Raw genomic sequence first — 23,872 nt, forward strand, 5'->3', positions numbered from 1 at the left:
CTGGTAGGACAGCTTCTCTCCATTCGTCACTCTCTTCTTCCCTCCCTTGCCGCTTTTCTCTTTTTCACATCTTCTCCTCTGTTCTGGCTTGGCTCGTTATTATCTTGTCTCCCACGGTCAGCGTCCTCACCTGGTTCTCCTGGCTGGAGGAAACAAGGACAAAGCCATGTCCCCTCCCTTCTGGTTCATCTGGAAATGCTAGCGACTTTTCTCTAAGTGGAGGGGAGGGTGTGTGTGTGTGAGTGTATGTGTGTGTGTGTGAGAGAGAGAGAGAGGGAGGGAGGGAGGGAGAGAAAGGAGGGAATGAAAGAGTAGGAGATTGTTTTAGTTGTGATAATAGTGGATAGGGTTTTGAGATAAAAAAATCAAACTCAAAATGCTAGTATTGGAGCCCACATTAGACAGCATGGAAGCTGCATTTGGGAAGCAGGGTTTGGGGAAGCTGTTAGTTTCTTTCTTATACTTCACTTGTACTACTTTTGACATGTGAGGGTCTATCCTTATGCCACCCAACAGCCCTTGCTTCACAGCCCTGAAGGGGCTCCCCAAACCTGCCCCTTTGGCGTGTTGATTCTTCTGAGCTGAAGCACGTGAGAAACAGCCGAGACAGGATGGGCTCTCCCCCCGCCCCCTTGCTACCTAAAAGAAGGGCCTACATTTCCTGTGAGGAAGGTGGCCTCCCTGGACCAGGAAGAGGAGAGCGCGGTACTGCTGGTGGCAGGAGCTAAAGCTCAGATGAGTCTGTACAAGGAAATCTCACTGCCATAGCACTTTTCTACCCCCCCGACGCTTCCTAGTCCCTTCCCACAAATCCCTCATTCCTTTGCTTTGTCACATCTCCACAATGTAGCCCTCTTGGTTAAAATGGCATATATAGCCCTGGGTCTAACCACCTGGGGTTTAGACTTCTTTCTGTGAAGCCCCCTGTGATACGTAAAAATGTTAGTATCACATACAATTTGTTTGCTTCCCCCCTTTTAATCTATCTTTTGTCAGTTTAATGTACAGGTCCCAGACACAGAACCTGAGAGGGTAGAGGAAAAGTCTTCCCTCTCCTAGAGTTCTGAGCAGCTGATCCTGCTACCCTCCGTGTGGCTTTCTGGCTTGCTCTGGAGGGAGACACATAATTTTTGGTTCTACGCTGTGGGCAGATGATTCTAGGCAAACAGGGGTGTGCTGTTCTGAGAAGGCAATAGACTCTCCTTTTTGCCTCTGGAGAGTCTGCGCTGTTAGGACCGCAAAACCTCCTTGAGCCTAGGTTAGTTTAGGTCCAGCATCTTCAGGCGGTGACCTCTAGGCTTCTGGGCAAACCGGGCGGTGAGTGAATGTGAGTTATAATGTGAACTGTAAACCAAACGGGTCTTCTGAAAACCCCAACCCCTGGGACGATCTGAATGTGTCAAGTCAAGTGAGTCTGGACACTCAGGAATGCCCCCAGGCCCGCTCTGGCCAGGTGTGCACATCTGGAATGGAACAGGGGTGCATGTGGCCTTTGGGAAAAGACAAGTGCTGGTGAGCTTGGTCACTTGGTTCAATCTCTGACTTCAAAATCATAACCTCCGAGCTCCAACAACATCTTGTGATTCTGAATATGACCATGAATGACCATGACCAGGGATCCTCTGGGCATTTAGGGGGAGCTGCCCACCCTAGCCCCAACACTGATTGGAGGTATGTGCTGGTGAGGTGCACAGCCACGAGGGTCTGGGGCTTACACTGGACACACAGCCCTCTCTGCGTGGTTAGAGCCCTCGGGGGATCTGCAGGACGGGTCCCGGGGAGAAGCTGACTTTCACTGGTTCTCTGGATGTCACAAGACTTCTCCAGGACCCCTGTGCTGGATCTGGGAACTAAAGCCATTCTCAGACCGGATCCCAGATTCTGTGTATAAAGAGGAGTGAAGGGCAGAGAGTATTGGGGGGTGAGGCGGCCTGGGTTCTCTCTCATCCCAGCTCCACCACCTAATGTCAGTGAGACTCTGCACAAGTCACTTACCTTCCTGAGCCTCACCATTACCTTGTGTGCAAGGAGGAATCCCCACCCTGCTTTCTGGCTTTTCTCAAAGCCTCTGCATGTGCGTGTCGGAGTGGGAGGCCCCTCTCGTGGGGAGGTCTGCTTGCCAATTTTGATCTGCCTCTTGTCTGTGTGGGTCCCATGAGGAAGAAGGAGGAGGAATCCGGGCTGAATGGTGAATGAGAGCTGGAAAACCTGGGGGATGCCTCGCTCCACAAAGCCCATACTTGTGTGACAAGATAAAAATATCTCCCACAGTCTAACAATGGATCTTTTTGAAATACTAAAGAAGTAGTTTTCCAGATTGGAAAAGAGCATATTAAATGTAAGCAGGTGATCACTGAAGTCTGGGAGGGTGAGGGTTGGTACTTTTAACATTTTTACTAAAAAACTAAATTTTTTCTTCATTCTACAAATATTTAGTGCCTGTTAAGTGTGATGCGCTGGAATAGATATGGTACCGAGCAAAGCAGACAAAATCCCCGCCTTCTTGGGGCCGATTGGCTAGTGGAGAGATGGACAAGGGACAATATAAATGGGCCATGTGAACTGCACAGAGTACGACATGCAGTGAGAAGGAGGAAGCAGGGGTGGGGTTGGGACGCTAAGCCTGATGGCCGGAGCATGCTGCCCTCCCGGAAGGGGGTGAGGGATAAGGGCAGGTACATAGGGAGAGCACAGGACAAGTTCCTCAGGTGGAGGGCACAGCAACTGGGACACCCTGAAGGGGGCCTGGCTTGATCTAGGAATAGCGAGGAGGCCTGGGTGGGTGGAACAGAGCAAGGGGAGGGAAGGAGACGTAGTAGAGGAGCTCAGAGTCCATGTTGTTATTGGTGGGAGTGGATGTCCCATGACATAAAGACGAGTGGGAGGGTTTTCAGGGACGTGGTATGACCTATACTTTAAAAGGGCCACTTGAGGGCCACCTGGGAGGCTCTGTTGGTTAAGCGCCTGACTTGATTTTGGCTCAGATCATGATCTTAAGGTCCTGGGATCGAGCCCAGTGTCAGGCTCCTAGCTCAGTGGGGAGTCTGCTTGTCTCTCTCCCTCTTCCTCTCCCCCTGCCCCGCTTGTGTGTGTGCTCTCTCTCTCTGACAAATAAATCTTAAAAAAAATAATAAAAGGGCCAGTTGAGGGGCACCTGGGTGGGTCAGTTGGTTGAGCGTCAGGTTCTTGGTTTCTCCTCAGGTCGTGATTGAGGGTTATGGGATAGAATCACGTGTTGGGGCCTGCACTGGGCATGCAGTCCGCTTGTCCCCCTTCCTCTGCTCCTCCCCCTGCTCTCTCCCTTCTCTCTCTCGATTTCAAATAAATACATAAATAAATAAATAAAATCTAAAAAAAAAAAGTAAGGGCCAGTTGATAGTGATTATTTGATTTATTATTATTGTTTTTTTTTGCCATGTGCAGAGCCTATCATGTGGAGTGGGAGAAAGACCTAGAATCATAAGGTCCCAGAGTATGTGATGTTCTAGATCCTGCTACTCAGCGTGTGGTCCATAGGCGGGCAGCACGGGCGACCCCTGAGCACCGGTTAGACACGGAGGGTCTCGGGCCCCGTCCTCCTCCACATCCCCAGACCACCGCCCTCCCTCTTCCGCAGGCTGCTCCGCAGACCCAGTTGCCATCATCTTCTCCCAGGTCTCTTCTGGGTCCAGTGGCTGCAAGTGCAGGCAGGCTGGTCACCCTAGAGGGTCCGTGAAGTTATGGCTTCTCACGGGGGGCAGCGGTTTGTCACTGCGCTGGCCTGTCGGTCCTCTGTGGCCTGGGTACCACGCCCAGAGTCTCAGCCGTCTCATTTTGGCTCTGCTATTATTAACTTCTGAGGAGCTTGGGGCGCACCGCTTCCCGTGCCTGGATATCAGGCTGCTTATTGATAAAATGGGGTTCTAATCATTTCTCTTCACAGGCAGGTTATTGAGGCTTCATTATATAAACGCTTTTGAGAGCTGTTCTTAAATGTGTGATTTCTGGGCTTCAGTCACTAGGTACACTAGCATATTTTTTTTTATTTTAATGAGTGTGAAATCCTCTCCCTACTTCTATTCATTTAATGACTGCAGCATTGACGAGCAGATAGTGGCAAATGCCTATTAATGTTACTCACAGATTAGTGTGGGTTAAGAAACAAACCAGACATTGACCTTTCTTGGCTGTTTCTGAATTAGTCACACACTTCCCATTATTTGTGTATGTCAGCAGAATGACCTAAATAAAGTTAGGGTTGATCTCTCTGAGAATATGTTTTGGGTTTCTCCTTACAATAAAGTTAAAGGCAAGCTGATGTATGACTCGCGATCAAATAGAAAGACCTTTTCAACATAGCGCTTGCTCAACTGGGGAGTTATTATTGAACGTTGGTTTCTGGATGTGGTCAAATTCTCAGGTTTTTCAAGTGTTTCCTGGCCCTCTAAGGGCTGTCGTAGAAAGCAGTCTGCATTTGTCCCTGCCATTTTCCATTGGTGGAGCAACTCGATCGCTTCAGTGGCCCTGTGTCTTACCTTACCACCTTAGAATTCCAGATGAACCCAGGGCTTACTGGGGTTGGGTGTTTTCAGATCTTCGCCATTGTGCTGTGAGATGGCCTTCTGGGCTCGCCTCACTGATGATTTAATCAGCTGCTGTCCATGCTGCATAAAGCAGGTGGGTTCAGGGGCGCTGTTTCATGAGCTGTGTGATTTTAGGCAACCTACAGATTAAAGCAAGTGAGGGAACAACACAGCATTCACAGCAACCACCAAATTCCCTTGGTCACACTGGGTCTCTGATCAAGTTTAGGCTGCAGAGATAAAATCAGACCATCACAAATTAGCTGGCAGAACCCACAGAGGGAGCTAAGTCCTGGATCATGCTTTTTTCCAGACCTTCACTCTTCCGCCGTAGATTCTGTTTCACTGCCCAGGATGGAGATCATCCTTGCCTTCTAGGTTACATGAAGGCCTATTGAAGAAGAAGTGCTTCATGACAAGTTCATGTCTGTTTGGAAGCTCCTGGGCTGACTGGGGGGGATTGGATCTAAGAGCTCAGGGTGCCAGGTCTCCAGATGGGCTCATTGGGATTGTGGAAATGGTAACTGTTGGTCCCATGGGCCATGATGGCTGCGTGAGGGAATTTGGGCTGGTAATATTGTAAAGTGTCATCTTACAAAAAGTTCATACCAAGAAGAGAATGTCTCTCAAGCATTATGAAGCCACTCCTCAGAGATTTCCCCCAGACCTGGGGTTTTGAATTGGGGTGGGGAGTGGGGAGCATGGGTGGAGTGGAGACATGGCAGCTGTCATGGACAAGTTGTCATGGACACTCCCAACACTGGCCTCACACTGAACTGTGGGTCTTTGCCCTGCTCTCTAATGTCCCTGAGAAGAGCACCAGTCTTCATCAACTGGGCCAGATCGAAGGACCAGTCCCTTGTGAATTATTGCCAAGACATATCTTGGCAATAACTGCTATTGTTTTGTTCTCCCAACTTCTCACCAAGTTGGTAAAAGATGGCTCACTTCTGTCCCAAGTCTTGCCATTTACTTCCCATCTTCAGGTGCACAGGAATCGTAGTGTTTGGTGTTTGGACCTCTCCGTGGCATTGTAGCCATCCTGCAGACACCTGGGATCAGTTCTTGATATGTGGCTTGGAAAGTAAGGGAGCATAATGCCATAGATTTTAGTCTCCTGGGGGTTCGTGTCTCCTAAATGCACGTGAGTGGATTAGCAATAAACATGACCACTTGGCTGGTGTACTCCCTGATGGAGTGACCCAGTTAGAGGCTTAGCCCGGGCACAGGAGGAGCAAGGCTAGTTGGGGACTGTCAGGGAAGCTTCCCAGCTGGGGCTGGGGGCTCCTGCTATTCTAGTCAAGGGTACAAACAACTCTCAGAGCCAGGGGGAAGGTCCCTGCTATGGCTTTAACCCCTGGGTCATTTCCTTTCTGGCTATGTAGATAAATGGAGTGGAGTAAGATGAAAATCCGATGGGCCCCATATTAGAGCTTGTTCCCTCCATGGTGTTGCCCGTGTCTTTGGGAAGCAGCCATTCTAAGTGGTCTTCCGGGTTTTCATCCAATTTTTCACCAAACTTGAGAAATGTCCAAACTCCGTAATGTGTTAATACACCCAGCGTGACAGGACTCATTACAGCACCCTCAGCAATGACCACGCAGACTTTCAGAGTGGTCATGACCTAGTGAAAGTCACACGCTTGTAACTAACCAGGCTGGGACAGACGCCCAGCCCTGACTCCGTCTGTCCCACTATTGTCTCTCAGATGGTGAAGTGGCTCCATCTCTAAAACGTGTGGTTGCTATGAATTACTGTTGTTGGTAAGGAGAATTGGAAACATTCTCATTTCTAGATTACCTTTCAAATATTCAAATTCATGCACCAGTAGCATATGGCCATAACTTTTATTTTTTCACTCAGATGTCTTCCAATGTGCTTCATTGAATTCCAAATCCACATCAGGTTTGAATTTTGAAAATGCCAACTGTATACTAACTGAATGTGAGAAATGAAGAAAACTTTCATAAATGTTTTTTTTAAAATAAATGGTGATTTATTTTTCTGCATTCAGATAAACCAGCTGTATGGATTTTTTTCCCATTTTGTTTCATTTGCATCTTGATAGTATGGAGGGAACAATATTGCTGATGTATTCTTAGCTAATTTTCTACAAGGCCATTCCACAACGGCACGTATCAAACATCCCAGGAAAATGGACCATGGCGTTCTTTCCCTGTCACCTCCGCTGGCCGGGAATGTGGACTTAGCTTTGGGTGGATGGAGAAGGCTTGGTTGTCCTCAGACAGCTGTGTCTGCTGTGTCTTCTGGGTCTGTCCAAAATTTTGGTCCAGTAATTATCTGACTCTGTTTTCTTCCCATTTGGAGTTGAGTTTCATTCGCAGGAGCTGTTCATGTTTGTGTCACTTACCAGATAAGAGATTCTCAAGCACTTTAGAACTAATAAAGGAGGGCTTTTATCTGCTATCTTTTCCTCAGTTGCAGAAAAAATTAGTCTGAATGTGTGTGTTTTGCATGACCTCAGTCAGAGGCCCCTCACTGGAGAGAACATTAGCGTGGAAGCCAGAAAACCGCCCGACAGAATCCAGGGATGGGGTCTTTCTTTCTTTCTTTCTTTCTTTTTTTTTTTTCTTTTAAAGATTTTATTTATTTATTTGAGGAGAGAGAGGGAATGACTGGAGGGGGGCACAGGGAGAGGGAGAAGCAGGTTCCCTACTGAACAGAGAGCCCAATGGGAGGGCTTGATCCCAGGACCCCGGGATCATGACCTGAGCTGAAGGCAGACACTTAACTGACTGAGCCACCCGGGGGCCCCAGGGATGGGGTTCTGATAGTTTCATAAGATTTGAGATGCCCACTTGTGGAAACTTCCCCCAGCCCTACCATCAAACATAGGAAGATGTACCACAAAGTGTGATTTAGGCATTGTACGTCTTCAAATCTAAGTCAACATTTACTTTAAAGGAAAACCGTATTTCGCGTACCGCTAAGAAAGAATGCTGCCTAATATAATTAGATGTGCTCATTTCAGAGAGTTCAAATGTAGAAAAATGTGCATTTTAGAATTGGTGAAATGTAATTTAATTATGAGTTGAGCTGCAGTTGGGTTGTTGAGTTAATGCTAAATTTTATAATTTTGTAGATGTAGATTTATTTCTAACATACAAAAAATCTAAAACACCCATGTGTCCATTATCCAACTTTGGCAGATCTGAACATTTCATCACATTTGCTTTAAATATTAAGAAAATAAAGAAAGCATCGGGATGCCCGGGTAGCTCAGTGGATTAAACCTCTGACTCTTGGATTTGGCTCAGGTCACAATCTCAGGGTCATGAGATCGAGTCCTGCCTTGGGCTTTGTGACAAGGGTGGAGGAGAGTCTCTCCCCCCTGCCCCTCCTCCTGATCATGCAAGCTCTCTTTCTCAAATAGATAAATAAAATCTTGGGGTGCTTGTGTTCTCTCTCTCTCAGATAAATAAAATCTTTTTAAAAATAAATAAAATCTCTTAAAAAATAAACAAATAAAACATTGACAGTACTGTCGCAGTCCCCTGTGTGCCTCATGCTCCGATCTCAGGACACCTCTCTGCCTTGTGACCCATATAATCCCCATCTTGATTTGGGGCTTATCATTCCCATGCATGTTTGTAAACATGTTTGTATCCACAAATACATTTAACATTTTAAAAACACAGTTTGGGATACCTGGGTGGCTCAGTCAGTTCAGCGTCTTTCTGCCCTTAGCTCAGGTCATGATCCCAGGGTCCTGGGACCCAGCCCTGCATCAGGCTCCCTGCTCAGCGGGGAGTCTGCTTCTCCCTCTGCCCCTCCTACTGCTTGTGCTCTCTTTCTCTCTCCCTGTCTCTCAAATAAATAAATAAATCTTTTTTTAAAGTTTTAAAAACTTCATTTTTCTTAAGTAGGGAGGATTAGGATAAAGCACATTGATGTAATTCATTGCATCCTTAGATTAAAAAAGGAAAACAATGTATTTTATAGCTTCCCCAGTGACTCCCTATGTATTAGTGGCCCATCCTGGCATGGGCATAACCCTGTTGAGGGCACCTGAGTTAGGCTCTGTGATTATCTTCCATACAGAGATAGAGCAAGTTCGTGCACACTGAGGACAGCTAGCTGCTCTGTCCCCCACTGGAGAGGCCTCCCTGGTCAGTTTCTTCAGGAGCTGACCCCTGTAATTCCCCAGCACCCGCACAAGGAATACAACAGTCTGGCTGGCCTTCCCACAGCTCCATGGCAGGGTTCCTTGCTGCTTGGAATGCTTGCTTTCTGCAGAGTGGTGAAGTGGCTTAGGGGATCCACCCGGAGAAGCAATGTCTGTTTCAGAGCCACAGATAGATATTAGGGGGGCACAGGGACCGTTCCTTCCCGTGCCGCTTTGCAGCCCTGATTATGCCTGATGGGTGCACACCCACGAGCTTGTCCCTGATCTCTCAGGTCACTGTGAATTCCAGCCTTTAAGGCAAGTCTCGTCTTTGGTTTCCTCCCCAAAGGCCCTTGCAACAGAGTACTGCAAAGCAGCGGGCCTCTCCTTTTGAATGGTGGTGATCCTATCATTGCCAGTCATACTGGATGCACCTTGACCCTGGGCCTTTTGAGCACTTGCATTAAGAACTGGGTTGTCAGGTGAGTGATTCTCAGACACCTGCAGTCCACGTGTGGATTTGATGCAAATATCACGGGTGTCCCTTATGCCCTTGTGCCGAATGCTTCCAAACATACATCAGAGTCCCCCAGAGTGAGCGGAAAGGTGAGCCCTGCTCTGCGTGAGATTCAGGCCATAAGTTAAATTCATGGTGGTAAAAGCAAAGCTAAATGATATAATAAAATTCCTTCCTTCCACAAGAGGCTGGAAACTTGCTACGCGGAGCCCGGTGCAATAAGGAAAAAAGGCCAAGGTAGCCCTCAAACGTCTGTTTATGCGTTCTGCCTGGTTGAACCACACATTTCCTCGGACGGGTTTTGCATTCTAAAAAAAAAAAAATAAAATTGAGAAGTAAAAATTCCCCTAAAACAAGTTCTCGTATCGATTTGCCTAATAATCGGTTCACCAGAAATTCAATTCCATTTTGGGTGTTTTTGTATTCATCGCTAGTATCTCAAAAAAAAATTATTGAATTTAAAAATGAAAATTAAGCATAAACCAAAATTTAAAAACAAGCTGGGTGTGCCCTCTGAAAAGGTTCTATTTATAAACCTCATCATGCCAAAGAGACGGCCAAAGAAGGAAAGGACATTCCCATGTCAAAGCACTCAAAAAGGTTTCAAATTATAGGCAAATTGCTCATTAGGTGACTGGCTTTAGGCTAATTGACCTGGAGTCAATGGCATCCAAAAGTTGACACTTTTGTGCTCAGGGACACTCTCTCAGGCCTGTATTCATCTTATTTCAGACCAAATTCTAATCAGCTCTCTTATTTGGTTTCCCAGCCCCTGGCATATTAGATGTGAATCAAACAGGGAGAAAATGGCGAGAGCCAGGCCACTTCGCATGGTGAGAAGGCCAGCTGATACCCTGACAGCCAGGAGCAGCGAGCAGAGGCCAAAGAGAATTAAAATGTAAATATAGGGATTAGCAAGTCACAGGAGTGTGGGGCCTTTTCCAGTGCGGGTGACGTCCTCCTCCCCCTCCCGCCCCAGCATCTCTGGCTTCTGTGAGTACCCCTGTATCATGTGTGTGATGCCCGTCACGTCATGACAGATATTCATAACAGGCTAAACCACATGCTGTGTACTTTGCCCAATTCATTGTTTTGTTGTACAGTCCAATTTAGAAATGGTTTCATGCAAAGGAACCAAATTGTACCCTTGAATCGGAGCATCTGCTGGAAGGTACCTGGTTTCCACCTGCCCTCCACGAGAGGACTCCCCAGAAACTGCCCATAGGATGCTTTCTGCTTCAAGGATACCCCCTTCCTCCCTTACCCCCCACCCGCCTCACCCCCAGCCAAACTAGAACAATTCAGTTGGTCTGGAAAAATTTCATTTCTAAGAAGTCCTCTTTCCCCAAAATACGTAGCATGACCGAATCCAGTTAATTCTTGATCGCCGGGGTAATGTGGGTTGGAGGTTGTGATAGCCCAAATCCCGATGAAATCCACCTTCAGTCACCACGTGCCTCTAAGTCTGGAACAGCTTATTTCCTTAGGGTGGTATATTCGTCTGGAGAAAGAGAACCAGTGGTTCGTTTCTGTCTGTCTGTCCGTCTGTCCTTCTGTTTATAAGTATTGTTACTCCAGTTACTTTAAGTCGTTTCCAACCAACTGCATTCATGAGTACACCCAGAGGCAGTGTGGCATGTGGAGAAACCATTAGATCAAGTAATAGAAGATGGGATTCTGCCATTTTATGTGGGACCTTGGGCCAGTCACTGACTTTGGGAACCTCTGTGCTCTCTAATGAGAGGTGAGGTGGGTGACACTTGCCCCACTAATTCTTTGTATAATCTCATCGTAGTCAAATGGGGTGACCTATGTGGAAATGCTTGCCCACTCCCAACAAATGTAGATACAGAAGTCTGAAGTATATGTAAGGAACACCTGTTTTCTTGCTGTGGCTCTGCTCCTTAAGTTTGTAAGCACTGCTCATGGTAAGGTCCAAAGTAATCTCTTATCTACCCTGCTAATACTCAAAAGCTAGCTAGCCTTGACCCTACCGTCATCTTGAGATGCTTTTTTTTTTTTTTAAAGATTTTATTTATTTGACAGATCGCAAGTAGGCAGAGAGAGAGGGGGAAGCAGGCTCCCTGCTGAGCAGAGAGCCTGATGTGGGGCTCTATCCCAGGACCCTGGGATCATGACCTGAGCTGAAGGCAGAGGCTTTAACCCGCTGAGCCACCCAGGCGCCCCTTGAAATGCTTTTAAGGAGTGACATCGCTGTTACTACTAAGGTGTATCTGTTTTCTGTTTTGCTTTGTCCTGGGGATGAGTTGATTATTATTATCATAGTATGTAGCCAAGAATGAATGATTCAGTTTGGAAAAATGATAGGAAAATTTTGCTTATGTCTTGTAGGGTGATTTTGCCATAATCCCCATGAATAAAATAGTGGTTTCTTTAAAACATGCCAGTTCAGAGTCACAGATCTGCCCTTTTAAGGCCTACAATTGATTGTTTAGTGCGAAAATTGTATTCAAGTGAAGCGCGTCAGCATGCAAATCTAAAGTGTGGCCATTTTCATCTAGATTGAATATTATTAACTAGCCCAAGGGATGGGATGTAATTAAGATTTTGAACAGCTTACTTTTGTCTACTGCCATGAGTAACCTCAACATTTCGAGTGGCATCCTGGATTGAATAATGGGAATGTGGCCCGATGTGCCAACATCTATACATTTTGCCTCCTAGGTATAATAAAAGAATATTTGACTATTCGCCACGGGTCTAAACATTTGATGAAGGCAGCGATTTCAACTTGAAGCAAAGAAGAGAATGTTCAGATTCCAGGAAAATCGCATTTCTTTCTGAATGATGGCAGATTTCCACCTTGTTAGTCATTCCCTCATTCTAATACCTTCTTCCATGGGCTTAGGAACAAAGACCAAGTGGGGACAGATGAAGCCCTTGTTGAGGGTTTATGCTTTTGCCTAATTAACGCTGTTGGATTTACAACCTTCTAATGCAGCCTAGTTAGAAGGAAGGACAACTCTTAGCTTGGATCCACTTCAGAAACTTTGCAAGACCTCCCTCTGCCTTTCATGGGACTGCTAAGGCACATTTCTGGTAGCATCTTTATTCTGGTGCCATTCCGTGATAACTTCTTGGGTGAGATAAGATGTTCACCTTTTTTTTTTTTTTTTTTTTTTTAATTGCCCTACCCACAGCATTTGTAAAGAAAGAAACAAAGTTGTCTATTTCTCCCAGGAGAAGTTAGTGAGAGGATCCATTGCATCCCTGTGCTACCTTAAGCAGCTACCCAGCAGGCTAGGTTGGCACACAGCTCGTTTCAGCCATCCGTATTTTCAGGTGTACCATATGTATTAGTACATCATTTGATAATGCTAAAAAATATTAAAGCAGTGTGAGACGAAAGGAGAAAGAAGATGAATGTTAGCATTCCCCTGGGGTTCATGGGTGAAGGAATTAACACAGCGTGGCACTCTACCCTAGCTGTGTTTGTTTCCATGGCAACAGCTACGTACATGTTTCAGACTATCTACAGTGACACAGTTGCAGAAATAGTAGCTTGCAGGTTTCTGATATCGCATCAGTGGACAGGCAGCACGCACTATATTAAGTAAGTGTAAAAGAATTTAAAATATAGCTCTGATTCAGATGTATATTAGCTCGGCTGAGCCATGTGTCGGGGTTTTTGACATTCCCCTGCCTCACGACAACAAAATCTGGGCAAAGTTGAAAGTTGCAAGATTCCAGTCAAACAATTGTCCTTGCTTGGGTAAATATCAAATGAAACAAATGTGAGTGAGTTACAAAGGTAAGAAAATGGCCTTGGCAGATGACATATTTAAGGTTATTGTCAGTGAAGCTAATTTTTTGGAGGAGGGGTAGTGGTGGGTAAGGAATGAAAGCTTTGGTTGAAAATAGCTGAGTCTTAAAGCAGATCTGATGTGCAACAGAATCTGTAACTGATGCTGAGTTTATGGTTACTGAGGTCTTTGAATGTATCGTTGTAGAAATTGTTTTTATATAAAAATGATCAGGTGAGGAGCAGAGAGGTTGATTAGGTGTGCAGTTAAAGGGAATTTGGGGCTCCATTGTCTTTGCCATATGCTTATGTAAATATCTCTCTTCTCGCAGGGATGACCCTGGTTTGTCTTTGACATTTGCTGCTACTTTTTGGTACCATTTGCTGGTCTCTGTGTTTATATCCTGCCGCCACCTTGTAGCCTGATAAGACTTGAGTGTTGGTTAGAGAGCAACCCAGTAAAGATGATAGACTTTTTAAGTGTGTGACTTTGCAATCGGATCGTACAGTAATTTAGGAGAAGTGTTCAAATATGTATTTATTTACGTGTTAGACCTCTGCTTTTGAATACAGCCTAAGTATTAGGTTAATGGATTTCAATGTGCACGTTATGATTGCGGGAGCTTTCAAGTATGTTGTAGTTCAATTTATACTGAGTTTTTAATGTCAAAATATTTTTATTTATGCCCATTTTCAGTTTAAGCCACATTTACCTTATAGTTTTATTATTCATGTATCAGTGAAGAGACTATAAAATGGCATGGTAATTTAAGCTAATCTATTCATTTGAGGAGGATTCATTTTCTGACCATAGGTAGACTTTTACAAAGAGTGGCATGAGATATGCAACTCTTTTGGTATGTACGAGACTGTGTTTTACGTGCACAGGAAACTACGGCGCCTACTGCATGTTGCTCTTCGAAGTAATTATTTGATTAGATGTTAAGAGAATACCTATCGGAGGGGGGAGGGGCTCGGGCACTCTGCTGCTTCCGGAACACCTGGGTGTGTGGAGGGCTGGGACAGATTCTGAATTATAAATCAGGGACTTGAACCCTGGAATATTCAGCAGCCTGGTGGATAGATACTATTTGCCTTTCTAAATAGGGTGATCCAAAATGAAACTGATGTTGAAGCCTCCCATTTATTGCCTGTCTGTACTCTGAGCCACCCAGGGGTGGGAAGGGACGTTTGTGTTTTCTCTGGAGAATTAACGTTTTGGTGGCTCATGCCCAGGGCAGCTCCCTTCTCAGAGGATGAGCCCCTCTTCCTAATTTCTGTTTTCCTTGTGAGACACTGGCCTGTTTTAGGGGCCGAGGGGAGAGCAGGTATGCAGACCCCCTCCCCATGCCCCTTGAATCCTGGTGGGCAGCTTCTCAGGTGACAGCTGCAGAAAGCCACCTGTGCCTGTGCCCCTCCCCCCCACCCCCAGGCTGGGGAACCAGATATAGTTGGTGTGAGGGTTTACATGATTTTCTGCTCTTACACTGGAGGGGCCCTGGAAACTTTGGGTTTATTACCCTTGGGCTCTGAAACCAGAAATCAAAAAAGTGTCTATGCACTCCTCGGGATGACTAACTGAACTTTTGTCTCTTTGGGAGCACTAGAGCAAGGCCTTCCAGCAGTTGAGATGTTTGGGTTTTCTCCTTTTTTATCATCCAGAAATATTATCCAGTGTAAAGCAAAAAAAAAAAAAAAAAAAAAAAAAAAATCCCCCCCAAAACCTACACACACACACACACACACACACACGCACGCACACACACAAAACAAAAAAATTAAGAAAAAAATATATACAACAACAACAACAAACCTACCAGTCTATACCATGTTGTTTTAACTTTTTTTTTTTTTTTAAGATTTTACTTATTTATTTGACAGATAGAGATCTCAAGTAAGCAAAGAGGCAGGCCAGGGGTCGGGGAGCAGGCTCCCTGCTGAGCAGAGAGCCTGAAGCTGGGCTCAATCCCAGGACCCTGGGATCATGACCTGAGCCAAAGGCAGAGGCTTAACCCACCAAGCCACCCAGGTGCCCCTGAACTCTTTTTTAAGACTCGAAGAACACATGAACCTAGATGTAGAGCTCTAGGCGGAACCAGTCATTTGAATGTAAAATCCTGGCAGGGCTTGTAGGAAACTCAATTCCTTCCATTTGAAGGGCCAGGAAATTGATTTGGAAAAAAGAAATGTGAGGGATTCCCAAATAGTGGCAGCACAGAACGAGTAAGAGAAAGATGAAGGTACAGACTGATCTTATTACCAATCTTCAATGGTCACAGAATTGTCAGGATATACTTTCTGCGGCGTAGCCCATTTGGAGTGTCCGTGGCCCAGAACTTCTGAAGGTCCTTGGTGATCATGGGGTAAGAGCCAGTCCGTGGGCTGTTGTCCAGGGCTTTCTCCATCAGTCCCTCTTCAGCCGCCTCGCTGTCCAGATCTTCTCTTCCTGAAGCATCTTACGGTGCTGCCCTAGGGTGCTAAATACCATGTGTCTGCCATGTCAGGACGTTTCTGGGCTTTTACTCTGGCCACTGCCCCTGCCCGGATGCCTTTACTCCCATTTTTCCAGGTTTGATTCCAGTTCTTCCATAAAACCTTAAAGAACTCTCCCTCTCGCCCTCAGTGGGATGATTTCTCAGTCCTTCACCTTCGCGTAACAGTTTCTTTGTCTGCAATTATAGCACTTATTCCGCAATATTAAGATGAGTCGTGTCTGTCCTTAACTGAGCTGTAAGCATTTTAACGACAAGACCATGACTCGCAGACTTTTGTTGCTTTTACACAGTACTTCAGACTGCAGCATCTTGAAAATCTCATAAAGGTATATGTTGTTGAATCCTCTCCGGGGCTCGTGTTCTCTGCTCAGAGACAGTCTGTGGGATACTGAGGCTCCTAGGGCTGTGTCTGTCACCGCACTAGGCATCTGGACCAGTGCAGTCTCTTTTGCATGCTTCCAAACTTCTGGCTGTTTGGCATCATCTAAACACAGAAACCCACTGAATGGCTGATTTCTTTTTCTTTTCTTTTTTTTTTTTTTTTTCATATTTAGAGAATCATAAGATTTTATAGCAGAATGGAATCTTAGGGAGATGAACTCCTATTACCAAGGAGAGAATTGTGAATCTGAACTGTAAGGGACTTTTCCAAAGCCATATGGTTAGTTAGTGACCCAGGCATGTGGATCCAGCCGATGATCTCTCTACATGGTCCTGTCTACTGAACCTTTCTGGCTATGGCCTTGGGTTTCACTTAAGACTTCACCCGGCAGCTCATACTTTCTGCCCTGAGTTGGGATTGGCCGGCTTTCTCTATTTAAACACCATCATCGGACAACAATCCTGTTACCCAGCCTTTGCAAAAAGGCTGATATCATTGGGATAGAATTAAAAACAAAAGTGGACTCGAGTTTAGCTCTGGGGCCCTGGGAACAGTGCTAACAATTCATGAGCCATTGCCTTGCTGAGGACACAACAGCTGCTGAACTCCGTCAAGTTCAGACCCTTAAAAAGAGTGGAAAAAAGAAAGCACATACTTTCCAGTGTCTGGGCACCACAGAGCCGGGCCAGCTGGGCACAGCACCGTGGCAAAAAGATCTCTTCAGTTTCAGAAATACGAGCCCCCGAGCTTGCACTCGGGACGTGGGGCGGGGCAGGGGGGGCAGGGAACGTGGCTGCAACTAGAGCTGATTGGCATGACACTCTGAGCTCCCTTCCGCCTGCAGTCCTGTCAGACCCCACCCCTCCGGGAAGCCCAGGAGCAGCTAGAGAAAGAGCCAGCCCTCCAAGTTGACAGAAGGAGCAAGCTCTGTGTGTGTGTGTGTGTGTGTGTGTGTGTTTAAAGACCTGTGAGGTCGACAGGCTTTTTCAGAGGAACCCTAGGCTTTCTATGTAAACGTGTACTTTCTCTTGTCCAGAGTTAGCCTGTTAAGGGGGTAAAGTGCAATTCACGTTTCCAAGTTGGAAGCCTGATTAATCTCTCTGCCAGTTACATATGGAAATAAATTAGTAAATGGTCCATCTGGGACTAAAGTCCTGCAGAGATGATAAATTATCGCCATCGTATATGTCCGTGTTGCTGAAGACTGAGTTGTGCTTCCCAGGAGCTGCTGAAAGATAACAGGATGGTCTATCGTGGTCAGAGGAATAAAATTAAAAAAAAAAAATTACGAGTGAAAAATTTACCTTGAAGTGTTTCTGAGGAGAATGGTTTGGTGGATGCCAAGTTTGCTGCTCTGGATGATTGTATCTGCAGAGATTTAAAAGGTGAGCCTCAAGGGCATAGGAAACATTCTGCTTTTATACTTTCAAAGGCTGATACAATAAGTATTAATTAGTACCCACATGTCTCGATGGGCAGGATAATTCTGTACCTTACAGTAACATTGCGCTTTGTAATTGTCATAGCAACTTCTGGTCTTTTCTTTAAATTTCACTGAAGGTGGTGGGCAAGGCAGTGCCTCTAATTCTCCATCACGAAAGCACTGGGGTCTCGAGGGTTGAGTCTCTTCCCTGCAATGACTTCGATGGCGAAATGGCAGAGCTGGGGTGAGCAACTAGATACCGCGGATTCTGAACCCTCCTTCGTTTCTGCCAGCGTCTCATATGACGTCAGAACATTTCAGTATCCCGGCGTTCACCCAGCAGCATTGGGAACTAAAGTGTTGTATTTATGCCGGTTTTCTAGAGGCAAAAGCCATATCTTCTTGATCATGAAAAGTTCTTCTTTTCCTCTAATTAGAAATGTTGAGTGATGGTTTAACTTTTTTTTAATATGCCTTAATTTGTTTAAATTGAGGTGTCATTGACATGTAACATGATGCTAGTTTCAGATGTACAACAGAGTGTTTGTGTTCGGTGTTTGTGTACATTTTACAGTGATCCCCACGATGTGAGTCTACTTAGTATCTGTCGCCTTCCATAGTTAGAAAATTTTTTTTCTTCTGATGAGAACTTTTAAGGTCGGTTCTCTTAGCAACTTTCAAATAGGCAATAGGGTATTATAAACTATAATCACCATGCTGCGTACTACCTCCCCATGACTTGTTTATTTTATAACTGGAAGTCTGTACCTTTTGACCCTTTCTTTACCCTTTTCTTTACACCTTTCTTCCCTCTCCCCACACCTGGCTTAACTTTTCCCTGTGATTAGGACACATACCACTATCCACATGAATTATTTTATAAAACTTAAACCACAAACGTCTTCAGGGGCTTCTGAGGTACGGTAACATTTTGGCCCTTTGCAGAATGGCCTGAGGCTACTGTGACATCTAGATTCTCATGCCTGCTTTAAAATTTTCTTTTGTTTCCTCCTCCTGGGCAGAACTTGAGTGGTTAATTCTTGAAGCAGCAGAGGCGCACCCCTCTAGTAAAAAAAAAAAAAGTGCAGTGAAGCAAACTGGCTTTAGAAATCTTTGAGTCACCTGGTTTATCAGACACCAATTTCTAAACGTAAGCGGCGGATGCTGCGGGGTGGTCTTCACACGAGCAAGAGAAGCCACATGCCCCTATTGTCTACCTGTCTGAACTTGGAAGTTACCTTGTCTCACCCAGACTGCCTTCACGTTTCTCACGTCTCAGCCAGACCTGGTTGCTCCACGTATCTGAACGACCCCTCACGCTTCCTCGCCTCGGGGCCTTTCCTTCCGTTTTTTGGCCTGTTTCCACCTGTCAAAATCCTGTCGGGATCTCAAGGCGCATTATTGCTGTGGTGGTCTTGATGCTTTCCCTTCTCTGCTCTCGCTGCCCCAGCCAGAAACAGATGTCTCCTCAGAAACCCTCTAGCTGTTGATTAAAGGAAATCACACTGTCTGTATTTGAGTTGCCTGCATATGTGTCTTGTCTCCCATAGTGGATGATACGCTTCTTTTTCTTTGTTTAAAAGGTTTGTTCATTTATTTATTTATTTATGTTAACATCTTAATTTTATTTTATTTTTCCAAGATTCATTGTTTATGCACCACCTAGTGCTCCATGCAATACGTGCCCTTCATAATACCCACCACCAGGCTCACCCATCCCCCACCCCATTCCCTCCCAAACCCTCAGTTTGTTTCTCAGAGTCCACAGTCTCTTCATGCTTTGTTCCCCCCTCCGATTTCCCCCAACTTACTTTTCCTTTCCTTCTCCTAATGTCCTCCATGTTATTCCTTATGCTCCACAAGTAAGTGAAATCGTATGATAATTGACTCTCTCTGCTTGACTTATTTCACTCCAGATAATCTCTTCCAGTCCTGTCTATGGTGATGCAAAAGTTGGGTATTCATCCTTTCTGATGGAGGCATCATACTCCATTGTATATATGGACCACATCTTCCTTATCCATTCGTCTTTTCAAGGGCATCTTGGCTCTTTCCATAGTTTGGCGATTGTGGCCATTGTTGCTCTGAACACTGGGGTACAGATGGTCCTTCTTTTCACTACATCTGTATCTTTGGGGTAAATACCCAGTAGTGCAATTGCAGGGTCATAGGGAAGCTCTATTTTTGATTTCTTAAGGAATCTCCACACTGTTCTCCAAAGTGGCTACACCAGTTTGCATTCCCACCAACAGTGTAAGAGGGTTCCCGTTTCTCCACATCCTCTCCAAAACTCGTTGTTTACTGTCTTGTTGATTTTGTCCAGTCTAACTGGTGTAAGGTGGTATTTCAATGTGGTTTTGATTTGAATCTCCCTGATGGTTAGTGATGATGAACATTTTTTCATGTGTCTATTAGCCATTTGTATGTCTTCTTTAAAGCTTTATTTATTTATTTGAGAGCGCATGCACACGCAGGCACAAGAGCAGGGGGAGGGGCGAAGGGAGAGGGAGAAGCAGACCCCCTGCTGAGCGCAGAGCCCTGTGTGGGGTTCGATTTCATGACTCTGAGATCATGACCTGAGCCAATATCAAGAGTCTTAATCTACCAGACCACCCAGGTGCCCCAAGGACAATCCATTTCTTAAAGGCATGGATTTTTGTCATCCATTGTCTCTCTCTGACTCCTTCTCCCTCCCCAATCCTTAGTTGAATGCTTTGCCTGTATTTAAAGCTTAACACACAGTAGAGTAGGGTAGTTTTATTTGACAATGACAGAATAAATGTCTTTGAGTGGGTGGATAAATTAATAATCAAAGGCATATCAGAATTACTTGGAGGGCTTGTTAAAACAAATTGCAGGGCCCCACCTCTAAAAATTCAGATTCAGTAGATCTTGGGTGGGAGCCAAGAATTTGTATTTCGAACAAACTCTCAGTACGTGTCTGCTGCTGTTCCAGGGACCATAGTTGGAGAATCACCGATCTAAGGAATTTATTTCCTGATGTTCTCTACACTGAAGTTCATAAGATAACATCATTCTTTTCATGAGAAAGTCTATTAATTTGGCTTCCTTGAGGCGTAGGCTAAGAAAAAAATAATCTTCTATCAGAAATTATTATGCAATCTATCTCCTGTACAAACTTTTCTGTTTTGTAAGATTATTGGTTAACTGTGGGCTAGTAATCTGTAGCTTAAGCATTTAATGAGCTTGAGTTTGATGGGATCTTTCCCCTCAGGAACAGAGCCAGAGTAATTTTATTTGGTAGGAACAGAAGAGAGCATCATTGACTTTGGAGCCCGTGAACCTGGTCAACCCAGCGGATCAAGCCTGGTCCACGTGCTGGATCGCTGGCCTTGATGGTTTTCCTTTGTGTAGACAAGTGTTTCAGTGGCAGCTGGAGAGAAGTGAAAAGATCTCACCAGTGTCACAATGACCATTGTAGTAAAGTAAGCCAATCTCATGATATCTGTGGTATGTATTTTCCCAAATTTCTGGGTCCTTTTATGCCCTGTGAGGCGGTTTCAAGAATGCTCTATCTGGAAAGACCCAGTGGTTCAATAACTTCCCAAGAAATAAGAGATAACTGTTGCAATTGATTTTTTTTTTTCCCCTGAAGTGTTGCATCTTTTAGAGTCAGTCCAGAGATGACATCCATTATATTTGAGAGGGTCCTTTCTCCTCCTCTGCTCTAATCCTGACCTCCTTCTGCTCCTCTCCACCAGTCTCTAGAAGGCATCATCTCCTAAGACCGGCGTTCGTGTGGTGATGGAGGCCTGTCTGTCCTTTCTGTGACTGGAGCAATGCTGACCTCGGTTTCCTGGACCCATTCCGACTCAGGTAATCAAGCTCTGCCTTCCCCTGCTCACCTACACCTCAGGGAGATTGCACTGAATAAATGAAATACCAAAGCTATATTTAAATGCAAATGCCAAATTGATTGTTTCTTCATCAATTGGTATCCTCTCCCTCTTCCTCTCCCAGTCTTCCTAATGATTAATTTATGCAGCTGATCAGACTGACAATGTGGTCAATCCAATTTAGGCATCAAAATAATGAAAACATTCAATCACATCTTTATTTAAAATTTTGGTGTGCGTCCTAGACACACAAAGCAACAGGAACACTGCTGGGAATTTTCACCTAGAAACTGCCTTCTACCCATAGTTCCTCTAAATCAGTTTCTTTCCCATAATAACATGTTTTACTTGAATTCTATTAATCTTTCTAATCTTTACCTTTTAGTGGAATTCGTAAGTATTACTGAGTATCTGTTATGTGTTCTTGAGGCAGATGGGAGTAAAAAGAATATAAGACGTGGCTCTGTCCTTATAGAGTCACGGCTTAGCCAAAGATCCATGACTCAAGGAAATGACAGATGGTGGTGTTCAGCGTAGGGCCAGGGCTGCGTACTAATTAATGGTAGCTCTCTGGTTCAGGGAATTGAGAGACTTTGAGGACTGGGATTGAAATAATTAGGGAAGAACTCATGGAAGGGGGGGGCCTCCAGGAGGCTTTTTTTTTTTTTTTTAACCTGTGGATCTTTTGGCCAGGCCAAGGGAAGAGGAGCAACATGGTACCTGGATAGGTAGGTGGGAATGAGCCCACCATGAGCCTGGACAGTCAGGGCCCTGGGTGGGTGGAGCAGACACAGGTCAGAGGACCCTGATTCTCTGTTCTGGCCAGAGCCAGCATCCCCTTCAGAGCCGGGGTCCCTGAGGGTTCCCTTGGGGAGACTCTACCTGCCCTGTTACAGAGGGCCTTGGCTAGAAGCTTCCTTCAGGGACAGTGGTCATCGTTGCCACGCCCCTGGCTTGGCTGCCACCGGACTAGCCTTTTCTGTTTCTTCGGTCCTGTCCACATCTGGCCTCTGCCTGTCTACCTGATTATTTACTCTTCTCTTACACACCTGCCCACTGCCTGCCATGCTCGGCCTGGCAGGTGTGGCTTGACAAGGCCTGAGGGATAAACCAGAGGCTGTGTGAGGTCAGTACCTTGGTGATTCACAAAGCACCATTCAGAGTCGGGAGGTTGAAGGGGAAGAAGCAGAAGCCAAAGACATGAGTCTGTGAGTCGATGCCAAGAGTTCTGAAAGCCAGATTCAGTGAGGGTCCCAAGGCTGAAATGGGCGCCACGGTCAGGGATGGGGAGCCAAGTGGCCTGCTTAATTATGGGAGAGCCCTGCAAATCCTGCCTGCACCTAGCTCTCTTCCAGTGCTGCTTTTGGATAAAGCGGTGGTGGCTTTCGCTGCCCTGGGTCTTAAAGGTGCTGCTGAGACTGGCCTGCCAAGACTCCTGCACATCCTGTCAGGCCTGTCCTGACTCTGGTCCGCCTGCCCCGGTGCTAACCTTGCCGACCCAGGACCAAGGCCGCCTTGGAATCGGAGCCCTGGATGGCCAGCCACCAGGAAGCAGAACTAGACTAAGTCTTTGTGTTCTCTTCCCCCTAAAGCGATTGCCTAAGTGATGGTGGGCATTTGTCTTCAGAGCCTAGTGCAGGGACCGATCACTGCCCATTGGCCAGGTGGGGCCTGCTGCGTGTTCATGGGCAGCAGACTGGCTGTGAAGGGTTTCTACATTGTCCAATGGTTCGGCAAAATTCAAAGAAGGGTAATATTTTGTGTCGTGTGAAAATGAAATGGAATTCAGATTTCAGTGTCCCTAAATAAAGTTGTACTGGAACACGGCCCTGTCCATTTGCAGATTGTCTAGGGAGTCTTGGCACCCTGACAGAGGCGAATAAGTGCAGCAGAAATAAAAAAATACTTACTTTTCGACCCTCTGCAGCAAAAAAATTGTCATCCTAGCAGATTCCCTAGACAATTGTGTGGCATGAGTGTTTGCAAAATTTGAGGTGTGGAATATTTTGGCCCACAAAGAAAATGAGATTGAATGAAGGACAAGTAGGATTTGCATAGGAGAGGAGAGAATCCTGGAGAATCCTCAGGCAGACTCTCCTTTGGGCAGAGGAGCCCAACAGGGCTCCATCTCAAGACCCATGAGATCCTGACCTGGGCTGAAACCGCAGAGTTGGATGCTTTGAACTAACTGAGCTGCCCAGGCACCCCTGAGCTATCTTATTTTAACCAAATAAATATTTTGTTTTAAATCAAGTAAGCATTGAAGACTTAGCATGAGTAAGTCATGCCATTTGACCTTGGCAGTATTTTCCTAGTTTGGTGGGACTTTATGATATTGTTGAGTGGAAACTATGGTCAGAGTTGGAGATACGGGTTCCTACTCCTACCAGCTAGCTGAGCAGGGGCAGGCTGTGGTATGCCAGCATGAAGAGGACTCCCCAAATCTCAGGGTTAGTACAACGGAAGTTTATTTCTCACTCACCCAGAATTAGGTTGTCAGTGTGGCTGTCCTGCAGCCGGTTTCCAGGTTCCAGCCTTGTCCCTTCTGCGACACTTACGTCTCAACATGGGACTTCCTGGTTACCCTAAGATGTGTAAAGAAGAATTGAAAACACCTACCCTTTCTGAAGTGCCTTAGACCAGAAGTGACTCAGATCAATTTCACGTCTGTAGTCCATTGGCCAGAATTAGTCTCATGACCCTCTAGTTGCCAGGAGACTGGGAAGTAGGGAGGAGCATAAGGGATG

General features: G+C 45.6%; 1 protein-coding gene across 3 annotated transcripts in view; it reads left to right on the plus strand.

The window, feature by feature from the left end:
• Positions 1–23,872, plus strand: part of FOXN3 (forkhead box N3) — a 400,340-nt gene that overhangs the window by 96,241 nt on the left and 280,227 nt on the right. For all 3 annotated transcript variants that reach the window (XM_047738590.1, XM_047738593.1, XM_047738594.1), the window contains exon 2: positions 20,991–21,105. The gene's annotated coding sequence lies outside the window, so the exon portion shown is untranslated. The remainder of the gene's footprint in view (positions 1–20,990; positions 21,106–23,872) is intronic.

Source organism: Lutra lutra, chromosome 7, assembly GCF_902655055.1.
Source record: "Lutra lutra chromosome 7, mLutLut1.2, whole genome shotgun sequence".
NCBI classification, from domain to species: Eukaryota; Metazoa; Chordata; class Mammalia; order Carnivora; family Mustelidae; genus Lutra; species Lutra lutra.